Below are 21,303 nucleotides of genomic sequence, written 5' to 3'. Positions count from 1 at the left end.
CAGTTTTGATGGATGCCTGGACTTCACCTTGGTATTTATTTAGCAGCAGGAGACTGTTATCCCAAGAAAACATTCTATCCCTTTGACATTATCTTTTAATTAACATTTCTTTTTGTTCTGGCCCTTTGTGCACTTGCCTCAGTATTATTAGTTCAGCATATCTACCTTTTATTCCTTGTTACTGACTACTTAATACCTGGTGCTTAATTAGATTTTGAGTGTTGTTTGGTTAACTAGATACAAATACAACGTGTTGTTATTTCATTTTCATTTAAATTAACTTTTAAACTTAAAAATAAACTTGCAGACTAGTTTCCATATTTGTTGGATGTTGTAAATTGTTTTTTGTGTGCGCTTTCTCATTAATCATTCACCTCTGAACTATGACACCCACACTTCTCCAAATGGAAAGTTTGCTTACTCACTCCCTTTTTCACCACCAAAAATCAAATGTTAATACATACTCCCCTGTTCTGGCTAGCCATGACATTTGTTGCTTTTATTTTTTTCTTCTTGTGCCACAGTAAGTTGGATTCTTATCTGAAGGCTGATTCCCACCAGGCCCCACAATAACACCTTTTCCTTTCTGGGTTCGTGGCAGAGACATGCTCTCTTGGAGGCACCCAAGAAAGGGCTGCACATATTTAGACTAACGCCCGTTCACTCTTGCTGGGGTATGATTCTTTTTGTCTCCAGCAGAAAAAGAAATACAATCAAGACGTACCTATTTCTGTGTAGGACGTTAAGATATTATAAATTAGAAAATATTGTTTATAGTATGTATTTACCATTTGGGCATTCTGTGATTCTTATTCTTGATGTTGCCACCGTTCCATGGAGCTGCAGTCGCGGGCACCCAACAGCCGACAGGCCGTCTGCACGTGGGTGATCCTCACCCCAGAGGAGGTACAGCCCTACTGCAGAAACATTTAGTTAACACAATGAGTTTCTAACAGTGTTTGAACAAAGCATATGGGGCATAACATCGTTGTTCAGTCTTATCTTTTTGTGTAGGAAGGTAATGACTTCCTCATAAACTAGGCCCAAGATACCCAAGAGAATGACCTGTGCTGGATTTTGGACATTCTCTGAGCTCTGGTTTTCTGCCAGCGGACTTTTCAAGGCAAATGGATTAGGAAACCTTACAGCGTGGTAGAAGAAACAGCTGAGCAAATAATGGCATTTTTGGTTTATTAGTCACTCTGAAAAAAACTTTTCTGAAGAAAACGTGGGGCTCACATTACCTTTTTACAACATTGCAATATTTAAAACAAAGTGACATTTCAAAAAAAGGCAGTCTGTCCTGAAATTGTATTTTAAATACGTAAGTGAAATATTTTGATTTAAAACAATAAAAATCAGACTCAAACACATAATAAACTTCTTAATTTATATACATTTACAAAATGTACTGGAATAGCTGAATTCATACTTTTGGCTGAAAGATATTTCCTTTAAAAGTTCTGTTGAGTTCTAATCTTCTCTTTACAAATTTGAAAAGCAGGGCAACAAGCATAAATCAGCAGCAAATATCAGAAGATGACCTAAGTCTCTTAGAATAAAAGCACATACTCATAATAAGCAGAAAATAGTTACAGACCATACAGAACCCAGCCTTCTCTAAATTTCTTGGAATCCTTCAAAATTAGGCCCCAAATACACCATAAAAGTGAGAAAATAGATTAATTACAACCCAGCTCATGTAGTGTACTGATGTTATTTCTCAACTGATAGCTCTGTTTTCCCAAGACAAAGGAAATGTTTTCTCCTTATGCCATTTTGATTCTGTTGAGACAAAGTGCAACTTGGATGGTTTTGACAATATTATGGATAACACTGGGGTCCTGTGGTAAGGGACTTTATTAATTGCTGCATACTTGAAAGCTCAGGCATATCGTTGTTATAATAAATAACCAGCAACCTATTAACTCTCAAGGTTTGGCCTGTTTAACGTGCTCTTCATCATCCAGGAGATCATTCATCTCATGTTGAAAATCATAAAAAGCACCTCTGGGAGGACAGACTGCCTTCCAAAGAGAAATACTTTATTATAATGGGGCTCGAGTTTGAAATTGATTCAGATAATGGCCCTGTCCTTCCGAGGAACTCTTTCCAGGCTGTTCATGTGACTGGTGTCTTTAAAGTTCAGGGATCTACTTATGTGGATCCATTTGAAGATGGGTCCCAGAGTCTGAATTGCCAGCAAAACCAACTTTTAGCAAACAGAAGAACGAGTTTGACTAATGTCCCATATGAAAGAGACTGGCCAGTTGGGCCTGCCAGTAACTGTGCCAGTTTATTAAATCTGTTCAAGTAATTTGTTGCACATTCATTCTTTACGAGAATGAAGGAATTTGGTAAAAGTCCTTCATCAGCTTCTCAATCTGCCATAGAACAGAAAATGACTTCTTAGCTCTGATGTTCCATGATGGTGAAATTACTAAACATGATGAATGGTGAAACACGATAAGGATTTTTCCATATCAAGAAACAGTGAAGTTAGAGACCAAAGTCAGTGGTAGCAAATTCATGATACTATGAAAGTTGGGACTGTGGATCCAGGCATCCATAATCTGTATCAGTGATGTAACCTTTGGGTCACCTGCCTCACAGGTGAAGCAGTATGATGACAAATTAAGAGTTGATGCAATTTACAATATTGTTTTAACTTACCAGAAACTTTGCAGTTACTGCCTGGAGCTGGAATAATGCAAGAGTTGGAATAATCCCCGTAGGTCTGATCAGGTCTGACATGTGCAGCCATCCTCCTCCTCTGTATGGAGGCAGCTTAACTACCTCCAAAGTCTCACCCTCATCTCTTGTCACGACAGCCTGTCTGTAGGAAAAAAAGCAGTGTGCAAATCAGCTCATTTTGTTTCAGCTGTGAGATGCAAAATATCCTTCCTTAAAGGGTGAGACACCCTCAGGACTGAAATAAGAGCCATGTCACAGTTTGCTTTCAAACTGCTTTGAGTTGAGCGTTTTGAAACAGGTAACATGAAGAAATGTGCTACACATAAAATCAGGGATAAAACACTTTTAAAGAAACATACAGAAAAGGAATTTTTTATTTACATTTGGATGGACTTTTTCTGTAAACAATTTTAGGAGCAACTCATTACATGAATTTCTGTAGAAATTTTAATTAGTGTTTTTCAATCAGAAAATGTTTTGAGAACCTGTGCTACTTTAATCTCTTTGATCCTGAGGGCTTTGATCTGCCATGTGGTGACATGACTGAGATCAGGCATTTACTTCTGCAGTGTGTAGAAAATGTGAAATTATTGATTCCTGTAACCCAGCAGAGCAGAGAAAGGTCTGTGCTTTTCATAGCTCAGAAACTGATACAGTTTTCTTTCCTTGCTGTTGCTCAAAGCAGCTGGAAATGCAAGGCCTGAATATTCCTTAAAGATATCATTATTCTCCTCACAGTCTTATCTTCACTATTATTAGCCTAAATCCTTCTCCCTTGCTGAATTACATCTGGCTGAAATCCTCAGTTTTTAAAACAATAGAGCACGATAGGACTAACCACCACTTTGTGCCTTCAGCTTCATGCGATTTTCAAAATGAGAGATGTAGGCTATCGCAACAGAATTCAGCTTATACACATGCCAGCAAGGGTTTATCCAAAACAGACTTTAAATAGCCTTTCCAAATTCTCCAGAGGGACTCAGCTTAATGCCTTGAGGTGATGACCAGTGAAGGAAGCCATAAGACTTGATTTACTCTCATACACTGTAAACATCTGCAAGTCAATATTAAAATGGAAAAAAAATGTATTTGGTACAATGAGGTGCTTTCTGAAGCAAGAAAAGTTTTCAAACAAGTGATTCGTTTTCAGGTCCCTTCAGAGGTACAGCTAGCTACTTCACAGGGTGAATGGGAGCACAGGAGAGAATAACACATTCTCCATTACCTCAGATCTGTCTCCAAATGAATTTGTATCTGTTCTCCCAGAGCGTATTTATAAATGTATGTATGGTATATAATCTTGTGATTTCATTGCCAATTACAGAGACAACCTGAAGTCTAGTAGTCTGTAATCTTATCTACGAGTAATCTATCAAAATAAACACTTGTGTGTAACATGTACAGTTTTCATAATATTCAGTCCTAAGAGCAACCAGATACACAAAACCTGTTTTAATCTAATAATTAGCATGTTCAGCTGAGCATGTTTAGTTGATATTTGTTCTGTTCTGATTTTTGTGTGCTTTGATAATATGAGTGATATTTAGTCTGTTTATAATGTGCAAGAAAGCAGCAAAGTAAAATGCAAATTTCTGTCCTGCATTTTCCAAGTACATTCAATAGAAATACATTCAGACATCTGGTACTTAGCTGGTGTAAAAATTGTAATAAACATTAGCAAAACGTTTAAAAGTATACTATTCCTTATACTACAAGGAAAACATTAAATCTCAGATTTTAGGACATAGTTTTGTTTCTGATAGCCTCATGCACCATTCCCATTAACAAGGTAACGATTGCTACAATTTTCAACACATCAATTTCCTAGTAACTAGAACTTAACTAGCTTGGAGGGGTGGGGAAGAAAATGCAGGTTTACAGAGTATTTCTAAAGATATCAATAAGTAGGAAGGAGAATTCCCACTGGAATAAAGTTTAGGAAGGGACTAAAATGTCCAACAGTCTCATGAGAAAAGATTAATCAGAATCATTGATACGTCCTTTATATACACATTACACATTTCTTGGCATTACGACATTCTTTAGAAAAGGTACTGTACTGTAAGGACATTCAAGCTTATGCTGGAAAACAAATACACATAAAAGTTCAAGTTCCCTTGAAAGATAAGTTAATATAGAAATCTGGTTTAAATATATAGGACAGTTATATTTGACTATTACTTTGTTACAGGTTAAAGCCAAGCACATAAAACGTATCCAGGAGCATGAATTTTCTGCTACCAGCAGCACAATTAGCATTTGCAAGGGCTGGGAACACTTCTACTGTCCCAAGAGAAGTCAGGGGTTCAGCGAAGGAAGTGAGGTGTGGCTTGTGGGAAAAATCATCATGCCACAAAACATACCTGAATCATTTCCAAATCCATGATGCCTTTTCAATATTTTCATATTTCTGTACTAGTTTCGGATTCATAAATTGCAATATAACAATGCCTCAAGAGACATCCTGAAGGAATTTCCATATCAGTATTCACCTGAGCACAGTCAAGAAAAGCTAAGGAACTACAACAATGTGAACCATTGCTAAACAACCTGGCTTTATTCCAGGCTTTGTAGGTTTGATAAGCTCAGAACTATTCAGAGCTCTCCTTCAGAGTCAAAGGCCTTCAGATGAAATTCCTTGCCCGCACCATGAGATGTTTACACGTTTAAATAGGGAAGTCTTGTGATAACTAGATTGGACGGTTTATTTGTTCTCAAATATCATGGCACAACTTAAGAGGTGAATTATCAGATAACTGGCACTCAAACTACATTTGGCATCATGAATATCAACTTTTTGAATTGCTTGTTTTGGCAAGCAGGCAGCTAGTACAATCCAGCTCCTTATGTCTGGCATTACTAAGCAGATGTTTCAGTTGCTGAATGACGATGATGTAGTGATCACAAGAAGACCGACACAGCAAAACGTAGTTGAATAAGGCCATGTAGCTTCTGAGATAATCGCCCTACACCATTGCATTTGGCCAAACTGTGGTTATTGAAGGAAAGAACTAAACTATTACATGAAGCATTTCAAAAGAAAAGTGGCATACATAGGGGGATGCTAGGGATATTCAGTGTTTATTTTTAAAGGGTGAAGAACACTACTTCAAGTCATGGTGATCAGTTTCCCTAAGGAACTTCCCAGTGGTATTTTTAAATCCATTCTTCAGTCACTTCAAGCAACATTTTAAAAAAATGGACTAAATTACTACTCATCCAGAATTGGATATACTGCTCACAGAAATTAGAGGAAGTAGACAGGAATCTGCAGCAGTGCTTACTCTGCTTTGTACCCAGGAAACTCTAAAGGAAGCCAGAAATCTATGAAGTGAGGATAAACCCTACCAGCAAGAGAAAAAAGTGCCAAAGGGGAGCCTGCATTGGCTCTGGTAACTACAGCATGACTCTGGGATGCTCCAGTGGGTGGCCAGAGGAGCTGTCAGCCAGAATACACCCAAGAGCTCATTGTGACAAATACTGCCACATCACACTCTCACATCTGGGATGTGATCTGTTTCCTTTGAATGAAATAACATTTCTTGTATTGCAATAAAAACTCCTACTGGTGAAGAACCATAAGAGAGACACATGCATATATTCATATAAAAAGGTAGTAGAAGTAATATGGGAACAAAGATACTCTCAGTGCACCTTGATGCAATCCCAGTTTAAGAAATACTTGCTTTTTAGGAAGTATCAAAGCCAGGCATCCTTCATAATGTCCACACCGGAGAAGAGAATTTCAGAAAAAATGACCCCTTCTGTTTTCCTCACCATCTTCCATATGACTAACACTTATAATCAGTGCAAAACAAAAATATGTTTTTCAACTATCTCAGCAAAATGTCTCTTAATGTGTAAGGAGCAGCTCATTTCTTATTTTTATTCCACAGGAAGTTATTTTGACAAAGACGTGCTGATCACACAATGTGATAGTAATAAACCTCCCTCATTTCTAAGGCTAATAGTCTGCTCATCAGTTGAAGTGTGTCAATGACCAGCAATTAGCACCCTTCTCATTTAGCTAGTGTGATTACACCAATTCTTGTATTAGTACTGCATTAATTGCAGCTTATATCGTCTTGATTGGGGTGTGGGGTGATCTAAGGCAGAAGCAGGGGGTGGAGACTTTTCTTACTTCCCTCAGTGCCAGAAAAGCTGGAAAAAAAATCACCAAAACAACAGGTAAGGCAATTCATCTCTCTGCCTACTGACCTGCTGCGTGTTGCAGGCTTACATTTCTTCTTCCCACCTAGTCCCTTCTCTCTAATCAGTGAAGCTCATGATAGTATTTGCTGCTTTCCCAAGCTTAACTGTTTTTTTTTTTTTCTCATGAAATAAGGGATTAGCTTCAAGGTGAGTAAGTTCTATTGGGTCAGCCTGGTCTTTTCTAGTGCTTCAGGTAAAATTATTTACCTTTGTGAAATCCACACATCCTTAGGTTATATGGCTGCTATGACAAACTCTCCTATCTGGGACTCAGCAGAGCCCCCAGGAGTCTGCAACTTCACATCTATGTAAAAAATTGTTATGGCTGAGTATGGTGAACCAGAATATGCAATGAAATTTAGTCTTTCTGGGCTCTCCGCATTTGAGAGCAGTATCAACCTTGCCTCTGAAACTGAGTTCTTAATTATTAGGACCAAAGCTTTTCATCAAATGCTCACTAATAATGTGCTGTTTAAGGGGTGCCTGAGGTTGGCACTCTGTGGTTGGCATTACAGAATTGTTTATAGATGAAATTAATGAAAGTAAAATCTAATCATATCAATGTCAGAAATGCTTGAGTGTGCCCCTAAACCAGGGCATGTGCATCTGTGGCTCAGTTGTCCACAAGTGTTATTAATACCACTACTCCTATAATTATGACTAATACAACTTTTCTAGCTTGCAGAAACATTGAGGAGATCTGTTCTCTAGTGGAGGCTCTTGGATGGGTGGAAGTGATGGAAAAGGAAATGAATTATTCTCTTCCAGAGCACGGTTTGAATCATGTGCAGTAGATAAGGTTTCAGGGCACATGCTTGAATAATGAGGAGAAAACGAAATAGCTAAGTATCATCCTTTCTGTGCCCTTGCGTAGAGCAGAGGTTCTTCTGAAAGGTCCCTGTCCATATACCAGCACTGTTTGAACAGGTAAAGATTACAAAATCTTACGTGTGGAAAAAAGAGGCATATTAAGTTTGTCCAAGTAATCTTATTCTGGTATTTCCTAACTTTTCAGTGTTCTTTTTATTTTTTAATAATTTTTAGCATATTTTTCTATTTTTATCTGAACTTGTCTGTATGTTTTGTAACAGCCTGTCTTCTGGCAAGCTATTATTGGTTTATTTGAATATTTGCATGACTAAGCAATGGCATTTGGTGAAAAAGAAAACAAACTAAATAGTGGGCTTTTTCCCTGAATGGATTACCCTCCTTATAAAACCCAATATTTCCCTTTCCACAGCGCAAAACTAACCCAAATTGGAAGCCACCTTCCTTATAAGCCCAGCTGGACAGTTGCAGTAGGTTTCATTCATTTAAATTGTCAAGACAACTAAGCCTTTGGGGAGGCACCTTCTTCATACTTTCAAATGTGTTTAAATTGAACGCCAGAGGCGTGAGATCAGTCATGACAGATTACTTTTATTCCACTATAAATGCTCCATTTATTTGGTCTGATGCCAGTGCCCTACCGAGAAGACCACAAAACCTCATAGCATGTTTTGGACTCGAGGTGAGCTGGCATATATGTCAGGTTACAGATAATTAGAAACAAACTCCCTAGTAAATACCTAGCTCCAGAAACAGAAGATTGTGAGTTACTCTGGCTGGGTTTGAAATAATCTACACATAATGCTTATACAGATTGATGCTGTCTCCTGGCAGTGCAATACGCTTTAGATTTCGCTATGCTTCATCTTTCCCTCTCCCTGGAGTACTTGTACTGAGCTGGTTGACTAGCAGTCATGTAGTCAAGGATAGGTCCTGTTCACTCCATTCTAATTTTGGCAATACACACACTAATTTGACCTCTCTAAAGAATGTTCCTCCTCCCTGGTGTCTGCCTTGGAACACTGAGCAGTTTACCCACTTTGTTAAGTATTAGACAATCACATTTGTCTGCCCTTTCTACAAACCAGGATGCAAGGGATAGCTGAGAGAAAGGGAAGGAGGAAAAGGGGTGAAGGACAGTTCCATGTAAACACAAAACTTTGGGCACTTTCTGTTTTTTGGCATCAGATATATCAGCTGTTGGTTTATCAATCAAAAAGTAAATCCTTACACTTTACAGAATGCTAGATTTCAGCAGTTTGCAAAGTATATCTGTTTATTTCAACTGCATTACAATGCCAATATGTAATACCCATTCGTAATACCATAGCTAAAATGTAATTAACATTATTCATTCATTATCAGTTTAGGCTAGTGTGCTAGGGATTTGCTCAGTTATCAGCCAAAAAGGCGACACAGACGGAGACTAAATGTCCACCTGCAGCAAAATGCAAACACATAATGTAAGTACATAATCGGATATAATCGATAGCCAGGTATACATTCAGGTCACCAGCCTGAACTAGAAGTCCTTGCTTGCAGGGCAGATAAGCTCTGGTTTGGGAATGATGTGTTATCTCCAATTGCCTCCAATGCGTTAAAAGACAGACTTTTAAAAAATTTTTCATTTAGGTAGAGGAAACACTAAAAACCATCTATTTTTCTGCTTGTCAATTCATTACAGCCTCCTCTGAAAGAAAAGTAGATTTATCTCGTGCAGAAGATACCTTGCTTGACTTTCTAAGGCATCAAAGTTTTTCAGTAACTTTGGTCTCTACCACACCCACCCAGTGCCAGTGGACAGGAACGTAGTCTATAGCAGGATTCAGGACAATAAAATGCTAACATTTTGCTGTTGCAAAATGCAAGCAAATGTGAACTCCAGGCCATATATCCACTTCAGATACACTCATCTCACAAATCTGGATCAATTTATAGCAAAAGATGCAATTTCAATATAACAATTCAGAGGGCATGCAGTGTATAAGGATAACAACATGCATAAATCTGCTGAGGGGCAGGGCACCTGTAATTATAATGATGCAGTTTTAAAAGAATTTGGAAAAATCAATAAAATATTTAGATCCTTTACTGATAGTTTTTGCAATGAAGGAGTATCTTGTGCTCTACTGAATTGTTTTTATTTATGTCCTTTACAAGAAGATCTAGGATTAAGAGCATAGTTAAGTGACTGTGATACCGCTTAGTATTTGAATTCTGAAGCAAATCTTGTTTTTTGCAAATATAGTACTTGCACACACACACAGAGTCCTGCAATATAATTCACCTGTTTAGTTCAGGCATAAATTGGAAGGAAAAGTCTTTATGGTGCTTTCACCATAATTTTTTGGTGGAATAGAATTACAGTCCCTAAAGCTAAGCAGATGCAAGATCAGATGTGAAAGAAAACTCCACGAAGGTCAAACAGAATGTGTTCTGAACTCACAAAACCAAAGTACATCTTATTACAAAGCTATGGAATAGATAGTGTAGGGTATTTTGGGGGTTTGTTTTAAATTTAAAAATTAAGGCTATTCATTATTTATACAGAAAAATCTCATTTGTCTTCTGCTTTTCACCAAGTGCTTTTCAATTTGAAAGGGTCATTTGATTGTAATTAAGCCAAATGTTAGTGAATAATTCACTATCCTTTTCCTTCACCCTGCCCTATGAATTAGAGCCAAAAGGCTCAAACTGTCAAATAATTGGTAATAATCAAAGGCTGTTGCAGCAGTCAGCTATGAACAAAGAAGATTCTGTTTGTGAAATGAGAACTAATAAGTGAAAAATTAATTTTTCATCAACTTAAATATTTCCAAAAATGTACGCTTTCATAAAACTTGCTATTGGGAATCTCGGTGTAATTTCATTTGATAAACACAGAGCTAAAACTGGCACATCTGTAATTAATTTAGGCTATTGCATAAAAATACGGGGAGAATAATTCACAAGGAGAAACTACATGCTGCAGAGTTGCTTTAAATCTTTTTTCCTCTTTCTATGAATTATGTCAGATACTTATATAAAAGAGCACGGCACTTTGTGGGGCTCAATCTGAAATGCTTAAAGAATTTTACAAATTTTAAGTAAAACTCCATGATTGTGAAATAAGCCAATATTGGGCTATATGGAGATTCTTCTAATTTTATTCATGTGTTTCATACAACTTGTTGCAAATCTCTTACATGAGAAAAGAAAGAAAAAATGTTGGTCCATTGTTACTAAAATGAGCAAAAACTGCATGAAAACCTGTTGATAAACACCCTTCTGTGGTTTCGGTTCTGGGTTACCGCCACAACTACAAAGGACTGGCAATTCCACTGGAGAAAAAGTTAAAAATTGCAATTTCACGCCAGAGAAGAGTTCATCTAACAAAAATATTTAATCTTGTAGGATTACTGTTGCTTACAGTGTAACTAACCTTGACTCTAATCTCAGCATGTGTAATGTGAAGGAACTTGTAAGTTGATCTTTCTGTCTCTTTATCCCCCGATTAGTATGATTGTTATGCACAGAATCTGAGATAGTGAGAACTTACTCAAAAGGAACCAAAACCAACAAGAAAAGCAAATGGGAAAAAAGGAGAATACAAATGTGTCTCCAGGATCCCAAGATGAAACACTTCTAAAGAACATAAAAAACGGTGTCATCAAGATGCCAGCTAGTTAGGAGAAATAAAATGGAAGATTGATGTTGATGTGTGCAGGGTGATCATAAACGAATAAAAGTAGACTGATGACATCTTGTAGAGAGCAGATCTTCTCTTGATAAATCGACAGAAGTACATTCAAGAGAATATCACCAAATGACATTGAGCTTCATAATGAAAAGCAAAGGCGGCAAACTATCTTCACAGATTCCTACACAACCCAGCATATGTTACAACAATGGGCTTCTGGCTTCTTGCATTGGAAACAAAACAGACGAAGGTGGATTTGGGAATTATTAGAGACACAGCCCTCTCCTATCATATCTCATGTGAGATGGGATGACCCTAGCTTATTGTAAAGTTTAAAGTAAAACTGGAACTAATATTTTTCCACTGTATTATGGGTCTTTTCTATGGGGTTTTTTTTGCATTACAACACCTTATTTAGATTTTGACTGCTTCTGAGCATTGAGAAGAGTTTTTAATTGTGCTGGGTGCTCTTTTTCCCTTAGCACTTTAGCAATAAGTTAGAACAGGGCCATGTGTACAAGCAGTTCAGATTTTTCATTCTAACGTGCTCTGCTCTGCATTTGTCAATGTCTGAATTTCATCAAGCAGAACTGCCAATTTGTCTAGTTCTGTTTCCATGAAGTTCATCCCAGCCTTCTCTTACAAAGGCTTACACTAAATAATTTTGTCATCTGCAAATCCTGCTGACCTCATTTTTTTTGTTCTACCCCTCATTTCTGCCTTTCTGGATAATTAATGAATGTATTAAATACTAACTACAGTACAGATCCTTGGGACATACTAATATTAACCTCCTACTGAATTGAAAACTGACAGCCTAATGAATTAAATTCTCTACATAAAAACAACAGTGTTGACAGTGAAAATCAGGATGATTTGTGATTTATCCCTAATCTGAAGAAAAAAACCCAAAACCAACCACCCAAAACTCTGCAAGTACATGAGCCTGCAATTTCCACTGACTTTTATGGGACTTGTGAAAAAACAGGCTACTTAAGGAAAAAACAAAACCAATTAAAAAAAGAGGAAATATCACCTCTGTATACCTGTTTCACTTGCTGTTTACAGAATCACTGAGCTATTGAACAGTACCTTAAGCATTTTTTCCCCTATGGAATTGTTAAAAGTGCCTTGGCTAGAATATCCTTGTTTAGGTATTTGATCCAGAGAGGACAAGGTATAGAATTTACAGCTAATCAAGCCTAAAGTAAAAGATGACCAAAGTGAACTGAACTGATGACTACTATAGCTATAATCATGTTGGCAGGACATGCTTCCTTGTCAAAGTCATTTAGTTTTTTCTAGATATCAGAAAATTTCTCACATTCCTCTGACACTTTGACACTATCTGTAGCAGACATTTCTGTGAGCAAAAAATATATTTGGAACAAACTTCACCAAGCACACAAAAAAGGGCAGTTTCTTAGTATTCTGCCACTGTTATAAAAACTAATATATTAAAACTGAGATGTGTTATAAACATCATCAGAATGTCTAGAGTTATTCTGAAACTATTATACTTCAGCATGTAAAAAAGTGTGTAATTTATACAACAGCTTTAAAATATGCCAATTAGTGTCTTCCATGTACAGATCCTGTTGTTTGAACTGCGTACCAAAGAAGAGCTAGAAGAATAATTCAAAAATACTAATGAATATTCACATGCTCTTGAAATGAACCTCCTTCATTCATGAACATTTTGAGAGATCATATTTAATTAGCACAAATGTTCACAAAAAGTATACAGGTGTAATAATGCATTTAAATTATCAATATTTTAATAACGTGTATTACTGAGCTGATAGGCCTTTTCACAGGAAGCCATAAAGTTCTTTGGGAAATGTGCCTTGTCTTACTAAATTTTTCAATATATGTTGTAGTCAAAGCAGATTCCTTTACTTCTGTTACAAGAAGATTTTACAAAATGCCTGAAGGCAGATTGGAACACAAGTTCCCAATGTGTGATGCTGAGAAAATTATACCGAAGTTTAAAAAAAAATGGAGAATTCTGCCTTTTAAGTCCTATTGGATGCTATCTGCATCATTAGGTACACACTCACATGTAACCATCTGGATCGCCAACTTCAGAAACTAAAACCCAGTCTCAAAGATAAATTAGGGGCCTAAACCTGAGTGAAGGTCACTGTAACTGGACTAGACTATATTTTCTGTGGTCATGCCAGAGTAGGGCAGCATTCAGTGTGTCCTTATTCTTCTCCATATATCCACCATGGCAATTTAGATGTATGTTATTCAGTGGAACACTGGGCCAGATGGTACAGTCAGATTTACTGTACTCAGATCCGTACAGAAGATTTTCGCATGCGCAGTGGCTGCAGGCAAGATTTTCAGGTGCCCAGCAAGAGCTAATGCTACTCTCCTGTCTGAAGAAAGTCCTAGTCAGCCTCCAAATTTCACCCAAATCACATTTCCAGACATGATACAGGCCCCCTGAGAATCCCAAACATATAGTAGACTCGGAAGGTGATTGGTATGTTAGACAGGGATAGTGAATGTTAAGAATGGAATTTCTAGCATAATCTCAGATTTCTTTCATGGGTTTTAGTTGCACATCTGCAAAATGTGGACAATGGGCAGCTGTGAAATCACAATAAATACCTGTGAAGCACACTGTGCCAGTGGTAAAGTGGCAGTGTGAGATGCAGGACAGAAAGGACAAAAGCGCAAACGAGGCTTGCATGTAACTAGGATGAGTCAGAGTCAACACAGAAAAAAAAATCAAAAAAGGAAAAAGATGTATGCATGTAGAGATGGCCACAAGCAGCAAAATTCAGACCTCAGTTTCAAAGGCCGGGGAGTTTAGCTTGCTGTGCCATACTTTGCTAGCCTGGGCACGATTTTACTCATGCAAGCTGTGTCTGTGTTGCTGGGACTAGACCTTGATTTGCCAAGCTTCTGAAAGTATTTTTAAAAAACAAGAGACTTTTAAAGTCTCTGTCCAGAGTCTCACTATCTGCAGCGAATTTGTCTCAGTAACACTGTACTGACCTTTTTTGTTACAAATCTGCAGTTGCAAATTTGTATTTAAGATAACTTTTTTGCTTCATGAATAATACCTTTTTTTCAGTGTTGAATATTCCATTCCCCAAGGTAACTTGAGTGGTAGGTGGCCTACCTGGAAAAGTGACCCTGAAAGGAACTAAGGAGACAAACCAGAAAGTTCACTTCAGTGCAATGTGTACATTATATGTTAAATTCTGTTTTATATTGCAGTACCTCCTGCTTTTCTACTAACATTCTATTGCAGTGAGTGAAATCTCCTTCGGAAGAACTCATTATACACATAACAGAATTTGTATTAGGTTTCTTCAAGGTCAGCAAGAGGGCTGAATTTGTTGTACTTATGTATATATTACAATGGAAAAGAGAATTTATTCTGAATAAAAAATTGTAATTTTACCATTGAAATGCATACTATATACTGCCAGTATATATGGAGAAGCACAGAAGAAGTCTGCCAGTCTTGCCGTGTAGGTACAGAAGCCCTCTAGACCACTGCCTATGCAAAGGTAAGTGAGGGCAGAAGGCTACTGCAGGAGGGAAAGGGAGAAATAGAAGAGATGATAGAATTTTATAAATTATCCCATGTTGGTGTTTAAAGCATAGAAAATAACAAACCGATTCAGAACAGTGTTAACGTTTAAAAAGACTCAGAATTATTGGACTTGATTGCCCACTTAACATTTCTAAGGTGTACATACCACAGTTTGCAACCAAGTAACCTTGAAAAGATCACAATTCGCTTTCCTTAGTACTATTAACTAAGCATTAAACAGATTCACATGCCTATTTATAAATTGTATTAATTATTTTCAACATTTAAGACTACTGTGTTCTCCTAAATTTCCCTGATGTATTTAAAGCAGAAACAAAGGTTGGGATTTTTGTTTGTTACTTGTCTCGTCTTGTGAATTCTCATCACTCATGCATTCATTCAGTTGTTCAGTGAATAGCTCATTAATATGATTTCTATCTGTGTATAAAGGCACATGGCAAAAGCACTGTTATGTAAGTTTGAAAAGACAGCTATAAATAACGTACTTTAATAACCATAAATTTACATTAGAAAGGTAGATAAACTCTGAAGTGAAAAACATTTATTTTTATCTGATGTTACTGTTTCATAATCTCAGTGTTATCAAACTCATCCTGAATAATTTAGTAAGGTCTTGGGGTTTTATACCATCTGGGAAAGTCTTGCATATCAAATGGATTTATACGATAGGAGCAGAGATTTAAAAAGAGCTACATTTCTCTTGCTCAACTGGTACACATTCAAAAACTTCCAGTGACATCTCTGGCAGATTAGACTATGCAAAGAATGGGTGGTTTGGCCCTTATTTTATTTATTTCTACATACAAGTGATCCTTTCTGAATAATCTGAAGGAAATCAACCTTGATGGAATTTAAAATTTTCCTTCTTTATTACCATTAACTGGCTGACTTAATTTTGGAAATTTACTGAATTTATGCCTTCCTTCGGCCAAACATCTCCTCTTGGAAGGAAAGTACTGGCAGGCATAACCAAAGTGTTCAGTTTTATGGTTGCCATCAACCCATCATTATCTCTGCAGAGAACGGCTGTAAGGCTGAGAGGATGTTCTCATAAAATCTTCAACAGGCATATGGAGATACAGAAAGTCTAATACAGTAAATTGAACATGATAACTCTACTAGTAGAGAAGGTGATAAAGAGATAATTGAAAAAGGAATGTTGTTTTATGTACTCTATAAGTCTACGATACCTATTTTAAAGTAATGAAGTGTAGTGCCCCTTCTTACAATTCAATCTCTGTATGTAGGCAGGAGCAGCTGAACAGAGACGTAATGCAGAGGCAGGAACCTATCCCATGCACTTCTGGCGGCAGGATCAATGCCTAATTAATGAGTTTTGCCAGTCAAGCTTAACAGCTGTGTACATTTGTACATATGTAAGATCTTCCAGCTAATTTTTAAATAATGGATGGTTATAACCACATGCTCAAATACAATGATCTCTGAACTACTAATTCCCATAAGCCTTTTACTGGTTCTTCTGTTGACTGTTTTTTAAGTACCTTTTCATGTATTGGACTACTTGAAATACTTCTTTGACTGATGTTTCTTTGGTGGAGATATTTCGTAAGGCTCTGGAGCTACGAGGATGGAACCAGACAGCAAACTAAGCAGGAAAAAAGCACAGCAATGAAAGCTAAAAAGCTGGTCAGCCAGGAAATACATGTAAAGCACTGTACTTTGAGGTCAGTGATGGGTAAAACAGACACAAAGGGGGGGGCTGAAGTGTTATAAGATGCAGCCTGATAAGGAGGAAGGACACTGACCATCTTTCCCAGCGATTTTTACAGGATACTCTTTTATTCTTCAGCTTGAACACACAGTATCAGACAAAAAAAGGCCCATCACTGTTATCCTCACCTTAAGTTACTATTCCCAGACCACTTTCTTTCTCCAAGTCTATTAACCTGCCCTTTTCATCTCCTACTCGACCTGGTGTGGGCAACTCCCCATCTCTTCCTAACCAGAGCTTCATCCCTAGAGAAACAGTCTTTTCATTAAATGTGTTGCTACCATTTGTCAGGCACTGTTTAGCTTTTAAATCAAATATTATTTTATTTGAGAGGTTCATGAGTGTGATAGCACAGAATATTTTTCGTCATTCTACTGTGTGAGCCCTGATTCTTCCAGTTTAATGAAACTGTTCTTACAATTAAATTGTACACAATGCATTTAGGTGCTGGTATTACAGAGCCAACCCTGTACTGCTGACACGAGTACAGACATACCTGCAAGGCTTACGGTTGGAACTGTTTTGAGTTAGCTTGACCTGGTACACTTTAAAATAATCGTCCATTGCCTTATCATTTTGCTGGAATTTCACCTTCTGAGTTGCAATTATTCAGAGTTGGGTTTCTTTGGGGGTTTGGTTTGTGTGTGGGGTTTGGTTTTTTTTTTTTTTAAGAGGAGTGTTTTTAGAGATTTTACATTATTCAGACATTTTAAAATATGAAATGCCTGAAAATAAAGCCAGGTGCTCCTTGGCCAGGTGTTTTTTTATTAACCTTTTTTTTTCCTGAATGAACTCCAGAACCTGAGGCTTTCTTTATTCAAAATTCATCAGAGACTCAGAAAGCATGTATGCATAACCCTAATATTAGACACATGCTTAGTACTCATATCAGGTTGGTTTAGCCTTCCTGAACACGACTAGCTCTGCAAGCCCTTGTACTGCCAAAAGACGTGAGGCCCACATATTGTATACCCTTGAGACGTGAGGGCTGGGGAAGCATTAGGGCAATTCAAAGGGAAGACAGGCAAACAGGCACCATCATCATCCTGCCATTCATACACTTTCTTTCTTTTTTTGAACAAGGATTTAAAATTTTTTCACTGCAAACAGAAGATCACCTCATCATATACTGATATAGGTTTTTTCTAGCTTTATAAAAATATCTTTCCACCAGAAATTGATTAATTTAAAATATTTAATCCAAGTATATGTCTCCTTGCTTTCTTGGGAGTGTTTTCAGATCTTCAGACCAACCAAGCGAGTTTGTAAAATCTTTCAGTAATTCTCCACCTTTTATTTTCGTATTTCAGTAGAAAAATTATCAGCACCTGGTGGTTTGTTATTTACTGTGTGTGTTTTGATTGCCTTTTAAATCTCTTTAAACCACAAATGGTTCAGCTGCTTGGAGAATAACCATTTATTGTTTGCCTTTATCCCTCTCACAATTAAGCAGCTCATTAAAGTACTCCCTCTATCGTTTTGTAATTGCATTCTTTGTGACTAAGAAATTTTCATTTTTGTTCTTTATCAGACTTACTCAGGTGTACATTGATATGCATGTAAAATTATCTCATATTCCTAATACATCCATCCTGCTCCAATTCCCTACCATGCCAGCTAACCACTCTAATGACTGGAGGTATTTTTACATTCTTTGCACTGTCATTTTAGTGTGAGAAAGGACGTGCTGGCTCCATACTGCAGTATGGAAAAAGAAAGTAGAGCACTGCAGCAACTATGCGAATCAAGCCATGATTTTAGTAACTTCTCACAGAGCATGCAGCCACACTGTCTGCCTCCTAGCCTACTCCTCTCTATCCAAAATAGGCTCTAATGCTAACGCAGTGCTGCAGTGCATGACTTTCAATTTAAGTAAGCAGAAAATTCGCTTCACAATTTTACTGTGTAACAGAAACTGCAGAGTTGCTCATCAGTGTCTCCTGCCTTACTCTACTCTTACAATTGCTTAGTGTGCTTTTTGAGTATGCTCTGAAAGGTATGTCAGACATTTAATTGCTGTACTTAGCTGTCATGTTTCATTAACAAGCTTTAAGGTCCTCGTGCCCTTTGCTGTTCCTTATGAAAATCACTCTAGTCTAAGAAGTATTTGAGAACAACAATAATTTTCCAGTAACACGTTGAATAGTCATCACCATACACTGATGATGAAAGAAAGTAAAGACATATTGAGATTGCAAAACCTACTTTTAAAAGCTAGAAAATACTGGGATACAGACATTTTCTCACCTCATTCACAGCACAGGATGCAAAGTACTCACTATCAACTTATCTACTCAATTGTAATTATACTAACTGTAAACACATTGTACTGATTTAGTCATGGGCTATTTTATCACATCCCTCCCTAATATCTCAGTCTTTACTGAACCTATCTTCATAATCTGCCTATGAAGCAAGGTTACAGATTGACTGACAGAAACAGTAAAGAAAAAAACAAACCCCTCCTCTATATTTTGGGGAGCAATTTAAGGTGTAGTGTCTTGATTTGCCAGAGCTTTTAATACCATATATCTTTCTGGGCCCAGGTCCCAGTGACTTAAATTGCAGCTGTAAAGTTCAGCTCTTCTCTAAATCAGACCACACAATTTCAAGATGTGCATTCAGAAAATGAGTAATACACAAACAGAAGCTGCAGTGAGACATGAACTGTCCAGCAGCAGATAGTCCTCTGGGATAGAAAATGGAATAGCCTTACTGAGGTACTGATAAATAAAACACTAGCTGAATAAATATTGAAAAAAAATATTCCTAGGTAAATAAAAAGTTTACAAGTTTACTTGCTTAGAATAGATGAGAACTGGTTAACTTCTATACTACCTAAATTAGAACTCGTAAACTGGCAGGTGGTGTCCCTGGACAGCATTTGGTCTTCCTGGACAGAATTTAACTACCTTGATTCCAAGATGATTGTCCCCTTCTTTTGCTGTGCATAGATACCATCCCTCTGTCGTAGGTAAGGAGAGGCTGATCCTCCACACAGTAACTTCATTCACTAAACAGCTTTGATGAATTCCAGGAGCGTGACCATGTACCATGAACGGTAAAGTGATCCTACCATTAGACATATGTTGAAATGAAGATACATATGAACGCATACTGACAACAAGGACAAATTAAGACTGCAATACCAGTCTGACTTCCAAGTTACAAAATATAATGGTCTTTCAAGAGTACTTTCAGGTGTGTTCAAAGTTTCTAAAAGAGCAAATTATTAAATAGACAGAAATTCCACCCTATAGAATCATGTTTATCCCTACATAGATCACCAGTGCATTTAAGTCTTCAGCAAAAACATCTGTAACTAAGTGAACTGAGTAGTACAATGCCATCCACTACAAAGTCCAATCACCACCAGGAGGTACAATAAACATTTTGCAATGTTTACAAAATATAGGGTAAAAAAAAAAATCCCTTTGAGACTTGTGATTCCTGAATTCCATTCCAGGCTCTGAACACACTTAACTGATTACAGATCTGTTAGTGATGGTTACAACTTCCCTCCTTTTTCTTCTTCCTACATTGTCCTACTTCCCATGCTGTTCCACCACACTTTTGAGCAATATGCAGGAAAAGGTTGAGCTTACGTTAGGCTGGCTGACAAAATCTAGCTACTTACCGTGCTCCTCAGAGAAGCCCTAAGCGGTTCAGACCAAGACTGCTTGCGGTATTCACCTGGTTTGCAGAGTTCACATACAACCAAGCTCCTTGTCTCAACTTCTTCACCTTTTTCTGCACTTTCATCTGCCTATCATTTTTTTTCCCTAGGACAAAAAGAGTACAGGAAAATAAGTCTTCTTACTTGAAAGGTATAAGGATATAGAAAATTGGTGTTTTTATCACAAAAAACTGTTGCTTAGCTTCGCTGTCAAGCATCACTCTGTACCATAACATGCACACTGAAAGGTATAGTATGTAACACCCATATCCTCAATGGATTTTTTTAGGGATTTTTTTTTTAAGCCATAGGATTTAGGATTTAATCCATTTAGTTTTGTTTTGTGTTGTTTTGTTTTTTAATCTATAGGTCCCATTTTTAAAAAACACCACCTCACCCCACTTGCTTTCATCAGGGCTTGTGGCAGGTGCTGTCCGGGACAAGGTGACGGCAGCCTGACACGCCACGATCTCCACCCCACGTCCCCAGGGGGGTGTAAACAGCCCATGGCTGTTTGTGAAGGACTCGAGGCGAGCTGCTGAGGCGGCGCCGGTGGGTGACAAGCACCATCTAGGCCGCAGCCATCAGGCTTAGCCCTTCAGCTGGCACCGGCCACGCCGCCTGAAGAAAACCCTCCTCCCTCCCCAGCTGTTCAAGCCGTTTCCAACATGATGTACGCCGATAGGAGCCTTTTTAGCCGCCAAGATCTGCGGTAGTTTGACTTGGCGGCCGTCCCTCGCCTCCACCGCTGCGGTCGCTCCCTGCTGTTGGCGCCACTAGAAATTACCTCAGGGGAGCGCGGCCCTGGGGGCGGAGGGGACGAGGAGAGGGGCCGGGCCCGAACGGGGCAGCGCGGCCCCGGGGGCGGTGGGGACAAGGAGAGGGGCTGGGCCCGAAGGGGGCAG

At 38.0% G+C, this 21,303-nt stretch overlaps 1 long non-coding RNA gene across 1 annotated transcript; it reads right to left on the bottom strand.

Annotated features, from left to right (window-relative positions):
- Positions 1–800: 800 nt before the first annotated feature.
- On the bottom strand, positions 801–20,494 carry LOC141947975 (uncharacterized). The gene is made up of 3 exons (XR_012630323.1): positions 20,360–20,494; positions 2,674–2,836; positions 801–917 (listed from the first exon to the last, which is right to left on the bottom strand). It is a non-coding gene; the product is annotated as an uncharacterized LOC141947975 (long non-coding RNA).
- Positions 20,495–21,303: the final 809 nt, after the last annotated feature.

This window comes from Strix uralensis, chromosome 10, assembly GCF_047716275.1.
Source record: "Strix uralensis isolate ZFMK-TIS-50842 chromosome 10, bStrUra1, whole genome shotgun sequence".
Taxonomy (NCBI): Eukaryota; Metazoa; Chordata; class Aves; order Strigiformes; family Strigidae; genus Strix; species Strix uralensis.
The sequence above is the reverse complement of the archived record's forward strand: the minus strand, read 5'-3'. Positions and strand labels throughout refer to the sequence as shown.